At 41.0% G+C, this 7,842-nt stretch overlaps 1 pseudogene; it reads right to left on the bottom strand.

Annotated features, from left to right (window-relative positions):
* Window positions 1-2,066: 2,066 nt before the first annotated feature.
* LOC138072017 (ARL14 effector protein-like pseudogene) lies at window positions 2,067-2,522 on the bottom strand (annotated as a pseudogene).
* Between the last annotated feature and the right edge of the window lie 5,320 nt (window positions 2,523-7,842).

The raw sequence follows: 7,842 nt of genomic DNA, 5'->3' as shown, positions 1-7,842 counted from the left end.
TTGTGGTACATATACACAATGTAATATCACCTAGCCATAGAAAGGAACACATCTGAGTCAGTTCCAATGAGGTGGATGAACCTAGAGCCTATTATACGGAGTGAAGTATGTCAGAAAGAGAAAGCTAAATATATACTAACGCATATATACAGAACCTAGAAAGATGGTACCAAAGAATTTATTTGCAGGGCAGCAATGGAGGAACAGGCATAGAGAACAGACTCATGGACACAGGGAGAAGGCGGGAGAGGGTGAGAAGTATGGCAAGAGTAACGTGGAAACTTACATTAACATATGTAAAATAGATAGCCAAAGGGAATTTGCTGTATATCTCAGGGATCTCAAACAGGGTCTCTGTACCAACCCAGAGGGTTGGGATGGGGAGGGAGATGAGAGGGAGGTTCAAGAGGGAGGGGACATATGTATACTTATGCCTGATTCATGTTGAGGTTTGACAGAAAACAACAAATTCTGTAAAGCAATTATCGTTCAATTAAAAAATAAATTTTAAAAATAAATGAATAATTTAAAAAAATCTGTGCTTCAGGATTTGATTAAATTCTTGGAAAGCATTTTCTGCCTCCTGCTGGTTGTGGAAGACTTTCCCTCACAAAAAGTTGTCAGGATGCTTGAAGAAGTGGTGGGCAAGAGGTCAGGTGAATATGGCGGATGAGGCAAAACTTTTGCACCAACCTAATATCACTATCAGGAATTTCTGATGGAAAGTGATTGGTGTTTGCCCAAGAACAAAACACGGATTTGCTTCAGGGAAGGGGGAAAAAAGTTTTTCTTTCTCTCTTGGGTCTAAAACACACACACATTCTCACACACAAAAAAATCAAAGTGAGGAAAATTAAATGCTTTTTATTAATGAATTTGCCACACAGAGATTTTGAGTGAGTTAGTCAGAGGCAAAAGTGGTCTCAGGTAAATATTTTCTAGTGGGTAAACATACATAGCCATTTGGTGGGATAGAGAAAGGGGCCTTCTGTCTATTTTTAGCCCATTATTTCTGCAGCCTCAGCCAGTGCCTACACAACTGTGTTCAGTGGAAAGTCTCTTTGTGCCGAATCCAAAGCTTCAGAAGAAGCAATTAAATGTTCATGAGACATAAACATGGAAAAGTGGAAAAAGCAATTTTCTCCTTACAGATAGATCATTTGAATAAAACTTGGTATCAAAGATGACTGAAGAGAAACTTTCCCGATGACGCTGTGGGTGTGAACAGTTTCATAGAGATTTTCCCTAGAAACAGTTTTGCACAATAGCTGCCAAACCTGGCCCAGATGTTTCACATCAGTCTTCTGAGATGGTATCTTCACTGAGGTCAGCAGAAACTCTAGCTGAATTTCCTTAAATCCTATACCTCTAAGACCAAATGCAACTTAGGCTTAGGAATTTTGTACAACTTTGGCCAGTTCTGTGTGGCTGGTAACCTTAGCCACTAAAAAACTGCTTTTAAATCATTTCTAGGTAACAATTAGATTAAAATTTGTCCTTTGAAGTCTGCTTCCAGTTGGCATTTTGGATATCACTTAAATTGAATCTCTGCTTTTGTGCTCATATGTTGGGCCACGTGGCCATGGGCCCTATTAAAGGTTTTTTTTTTTTAAATTTCATTGTTAAAACAGTAACACTAAAACCATGAGACTATGAGTATGCAGTGCAAGTCAATCCAAATAGCAATTCTGATTTAGACTTGATGATGTGTAAGATCCTAACAGTTACTAGCTATTATAAACATATGTTCTATGTCAAGACAAGCTCTCATCTACAGAATTCTAGAACTCCATCTCCTAAGGTACCAGCAAAGAGGAAAGGGATTTTTAACCCGAGAGCAGAGTAGGAATTCAGTTGCTGGTTACCAGGGGAGGAATCTGAGTCATCACAGCAGGAAGGTTAGAGAAAGACAGTGCATTACACAGGGTTCTATGGCTTCAGAGAACACTAACTAGTCTAAACTATATTTGTAAAACTTTTTTTCCCCCAGTCCTAAAATTCACCCAGGAGACAGAGGCTGGTATAACTGCAAAGCAGAGAAAATGGATCAGCCTGGAGGGCTGCTCCTAGTCAGAGAGGTCGAATGGCATCTTGCTGATGACCTCCCCATTCTCATCGACTATGGTGTGGTAGACCCAGCGGCGGTTGCAGCGGCAAGTGGGCCCGCACTTGGTGGAGTTACACTTGGGGCACGGGTAGAAGCAACCCTGGCAGTCTTCATCAAGGCAGTCACACAGGTCAGCCTGATTGAAGGTGAGCCTGCCCTTTTGGTCATACTTGTTGACTTTGCGTTTTACAGGAACAAACTCATTCTTGCTTGCCATTTGCCCTTCCTTCATCAGCTGCCTTAATTTAGGGTTAAAGTTGGCTGCCTGAGGCCCGGAATTTTGAAATGACAACCGTTTTAACTGCTGCTCCACCCGTTTCATCTGCTTCAGTTCCATCTCACTTGGTTTCTCAGGAGAACTTGGACGTGCAGGTCTCTCTCGCACGGAACTGCTTTTTTCTGCTTGTTCACTCATTTCTGCTCACCTGGGGACACAAACAAAGTCAGCAACCATTTGTGGGAGCTCAGTCAACCATGAGGACGCTGGAGCTGGTAAACGTCATTTCAGAATGGGCCTATCAAGTTTTTACTTCAAACCTGGGTTAAGTGGATAGGAGCAAGTTTATCAACACCAACAAATCTTTGGACAAAAGTGCTTTTATCAGATAGTATTTCCTCCTTTATTTAACCATCTCTTTTTTCTATCAACTGTTTAAATAACCATTCATGTTGGTCTAGACTAGCACTTCTCAAACATTAATGTGCATATGAATCAGGAAACATCTTGTTAAAAACTAGATGATGATTCAGTTAGGACTGGGGTGGGGCCAGAGAATCTACCTGTCTAATGTATGCCCGGATTATACTGATATTGCTAATTCCAAACCTACTTTGAGTCTCAAGGGCCTAGAGCTAAACCAGTAGTGATCAGGGGCCACAATTGCTTGATCAGGGGCAAAAATTGCTTCGCTTTAATAGAAACCCAATTATTCTTCTTAGGTGAGTGGCCCGAGGATAGAAAAACAACAGTTTTTATGTAAAGAATCTCTTTCTCTCCACAATCCCCCCCACCACCGCCCCCACACTAGACAAACTCTTGACTTTTCCTCCAGCTAAATTGGTTTGAACAAAGAAAATACTGTTTGAACCACTTCAGATCAATAAACATATTCCTTGTTTCTAATGACTGTAATAAGTAATGGAAATTGGATGGTCATTTTTAGCAATTGCCTTTTCTCATTAAAACATCAGCTCATTAGCTGTCGTTTATTTATTTCGTTTGAAGTGACCTCCAATTCTTCTCAGGAAACACTCTACAAGCTACTTTAAGGTAATTCATCATATTGAATTACTGACTGGTTTCGAAAAGGCTTTCTAAGGTCAGTACACTCTCAAGGACTTTCAGTGTCATTTCACCTCTCTCCATGTCTCACTGTCTCTGTGTGTCTGTCTCTTCCCTCACCACCCCCCCACCCCATCCCTCTGTTTCTCTCCTAATTGGCCCATGTCCTACAGACTCCACAAAGCTTCCCAAACTACTAATAACTTAAAGTAGAGAGGCAGAGGATGCCCGTTTCTTTAAGGATGTTCTGCCTAGCTTCAAGAAGCAAACTGGCCAAAAGGAAGAGAGACAGAGGATGGGGCATCAGCTGTGAGACGATCAGCATACCAGAGAAAAATTCCCGTTGCTCTCACTGGAGAGTTTCAGGCAATTCCAGAGGACTGGCCACACTCTGTTTGATACATACTACCTATTTCACACAAAAGGTTCCCTTTTAGGTCTTCCTTGGCATTTGAACGATGTAGTGTCTACAGAGAGGGAAAAGCCAATGATTCCCCTGAATCTCTCTCTTGAATTGGATTTATTTGCCAGGATCTTGTTGAGTAAATACCCAGGACAGATAATACAGTTTCATAATTTCTATCTAAGTTACTCCAATGTCTTGGCAGGTCTAGAACATTTAGTTTTTTCATTACTCTTATTCTCTGAGTTGTAATTTCATAGTTGACTCCTTACCTTACTTTTTTTAGGGGGAAAAGGGTAGCAGCTACCTTTCTGATACATTACCCTAGGCAGAGGAGCCTCAGGCCTCACACTGCCAGGGATCAAACACTAGCACTGTCTTCACCACTAACTATCCGACTTTAACTTAAGATGACTTCAGCTGCTTAACCTCAGTTTCCTCATGTGAAAATGGGGATAATAATAGAACCTTCTCTATGGGTATGCCCTAAATTAGGTGCAGTGAGAACTTCAAAGATGATATAAGACCAGGTTTCTGCCCGCAAAGGTTTGGCAATCTCCACTGGAAGATCAAGTGTCTGCAGCTCACTGCAAGGACAGAGAAAGGTGCTCCAGTTCAGATTCTGAGAACCCTATGGGGGGTGGGGGTGGAGTTCGTAATCATCAAACATCAATAGAGGCATCCCTATTTAGAACTAAGCTTTATATCTTCTTTCTGCACCCCCCCCCCAGTTTCGTGAGGTGCTCAGTCACTCAGTTGTGTCCAACTCTTTGCAACCCCATGGACTATAGCCCTCCAGGCTCCTCTGTCCATTTTCCAGGCAAGAATATTGGAGTGTGTTGCCATTCCCTTCTCCAGAACTAACCTTTACATCTTAAAGAATTCTGGTTCATCCCCATAATGGTAAAAAAAAAAAAGTGAGTGTGTATGTGTTTCTGTGTGCATGTGCAAATTTGCCACCATAATTCAGTCTAAAGCCACTGTTTTTTTCATTCATTCAGCAAATATTTATCAAGAGTGTACCATATATGCTAGGAATTGTGCCCTATTTATTGCAGTCACAACTGCACACAGAAGTCCAGCATCCTTCAAGCAGTGGTCCTTACAGAAATGAATAAATTGGGGTAAAATTCTTTCACTCTTCAATTAAGCAAAATATCTGTGTAGGCCAATTTTAAGGCACAGTATCTGTTTTAGAAACAGGCATCAAAACTCTGGTGGAGAAACTCAAAGTTTAGTCATGAATAGCTGTGAACCAATGGATAAGGCGATGGCACCCAACTCCAGTACTCTTGCCTAGCAAATCCCATGGACGGAGGAGCCTGGTAGGCTGTAGTCCATGAGGTCTCTAAGAGTTGGACACGACTGCGTGACTTCCCTTTCACTTTTCACTTTCATGCATTGGAGAAGGAAATGGCAACCCACTGCAGTGTTCTTGCCTGAAGAATCCCAGGGACGGGGGAGTCTGGTGGGCTGCCATCTATGGGGTCACACATAGTTGGATATGACTGAAGTGATTTAGCAGCAGTAGCATCAGCACCTGTGAACCAAACACAAAACTGATTCTCAATTATAGAAAATAGAATCAGGTTACAATGAGACCATTTACTGCAGGAGCACTGTAATAGTGCAATTTGCTGGATACTGTATGTAAAATCACCAGGCAGCTGAACAGATGTGACCATGTTATGTTCAGCTATAGCACACTCAAGACTTCCCTGGTGGCTCAGACGGTAAAGGGTCCACCTACAATGCAGGAGACCCGGGTTCAATCCCTGGGTCGGGAAGATCTCCTGGAGAAGGGAATGGCAGCCCACTCCAGTATTCGTGCCTCCCGCGCCTCCCACCCAAAAAAGGAGCTCAAAGAAATATTGGGCTTCCCTGGTGGCTCAGAGGTTAAAGTGTCTGCCTGCGATGCAGGAGACACCAGTTCGGTCCCTGGGTCGGGAAGATCCCCTAGAGAAGGAAATGGCAACCCACTCCAGTACTCTTGCCTGGAGAATTCCATGGACAGAGGAGCCTGTGGGCTACAGTCCACGGGGTCGCAAAGAGTCAGACACGACTGAGCGATATCACTTTCTATAGCACACTCACACTTTGACATGAGATATGTTTGTGAACCAGAATTGTTAGCTTAAACCCCAGGGCCTCTTAAACCCTTGACCTCTCTCAAAAATGTTGGGAGGATATGTTGAGGCAAACAGTTTAGGGAAATTCAAAATAGAAATAAATGCTCGGTGAATGCATTTGAACCCTTGACATTCCAATCCTGTTGGTCAGGAAACATCTTGGTATTTTCACAGGGAAATACTTTTTCTGTTGAAATCACCTTGAAGGTAACATTATTTTCTTCTTGTCACTCAACCATTTATTTACTTGTCATAAAATAAAGTGAAAAAACTCTGAGCCCAACCACATAAAAGTCTTACATGCATGAGCTTTATCATTATCTTTCTTACCATAGTTCTCTTAGTCCTTAAATTTCATGGTGCTGAAAATATCCTTTTTGTGTTTCTTTTCTGGATTGTTCTCCCTCTGAGCAATGGTTACCAGAATCTTTTAGAATGACATGTATTTGCTAATTGGATTTAAGGCGAGATAATGGAAAACTTTTTTCCCCAACTATCTGGGTGATATTCTTAATCTGGAAAACAGATGTTTCAACATCTCTTTGCATCTTTGTGTTCATGATTACAGTAAGGTTTCAGAATACTCCAAATGATTCCAATTCACTTTCCACACAGTTGGAAGCAGGAAGCCATTAAGATGAAGCCCTTTCAACTTACATGTAATAATAGGAGGTGAAAGAAGGTAGAAAAGGGAGGGAGGAGTCCATTAGACTGGTTCTTGGTTGATGATTTTTATACTTCTCTCAGCTCTCAAAACTGTCTTTTTGTTTAATTCACTTATCGAAGCAGTTGATGCTTTTTATTATCCCACGCGCATAGATTAAAAACATTAAAATATACTTACTCAGTGGAAGATGAAAGATAATCCTTATTTAGGTGGTTACACTACTTTCACCGAAGACAGTCCTTTTACCTAAAACACCATAAAAACGTAGTTTATCATCTATTCATTAGGGGGAAAATGTGTTACATGTAACACACAAATAAAATCTCCTGTCCTTCCCAATAATTGTGTCTCTTAACTTTCATTTTTCATCTAAAAATGTTTATACAAGTTTTGCAGGCCATTGGTATTTGAGAAAATGAGAGGAAAATGGTTATTACTGAAATAGTCTTCATGAAAAGAGTTTCAAATGTTCAAATTATCTTAAAAAAAAGAAGCAAAGTGGGCAAAATAAATCTTATTCCAATAGTACCCTGGCTGAAAGTTTCAACAAATTTAGTCTTTTAAAAAATCCTTCAGTAATAGTAATAACGAAAGAGATCCTTTTTGTTCAACAGTTGAGAATGATTAATTTGGCATTAGAAAAACTTCACATTTTCCATAACTGATACTGGGAATCAAAGATGTATGGGAACTTTGTCTATACTTGAGGTTATACAAAAGCCTTGATGTATACAGAAGTGGAGATTTTTGGGTCCTGCACCCAGAAATTCCAGCTCATTAAGTCTGGGAGGATCCCTGTGACTCTGCATTTTTAGCAAACAGCCCTGGTGATTCTGATGTTGATGGTCCAGGGACCACACCTGGAGAAGGGTGGTTGTGTAACACTTCTGAGATTGTAACAGAGCCCAGCTCTGCCTGTCATCCTCTGCTCGCACAGCTGTTGCTAAATATCCTCAAAAACAATCTTTAGGGAGATGACTTTCATACAGTTTGAAATCTGGAGATACATTCGGAGTGATCCTCAGTTATGACAGTTAAACACCTTTGATTAATTCATTCAACTCCTCCTGAAATTAGTGAATATATGAGGGTGTATCTAGTAACTGTCTAAACCACACTACATATTTGGCCAGAACCGTCTGGTTAAATAGAGGTGGGGCTGCCTATTCACCTAGATTTGAAATACAAATGAAATATTAGAATTCAAATGAAGGACTCTTAGCCTACCACCATTATATAGTGGGGTCTTCCCTG

This window comes from Capricornis sumatraensis, chromosome X, assembly GCF_032405125.1.
Source record: "Capricornis sumatraensis isolate serow.1 chromosome X, serow.2, whole genome shotgun sequence".
Classification (NCBI taxonomy): domain Eukaryota; kingdom Metazoa; phylum Chordata; class Mammalia; order Artiodactyla; family Bovidae; genus Capricornis; species Capricornis sumatraensis.
The sequence above is the reverse complement of the archived record's forward strand: the minus strand, read 5'-3'. Positions and strand labels throughout refer to the sequence as shown.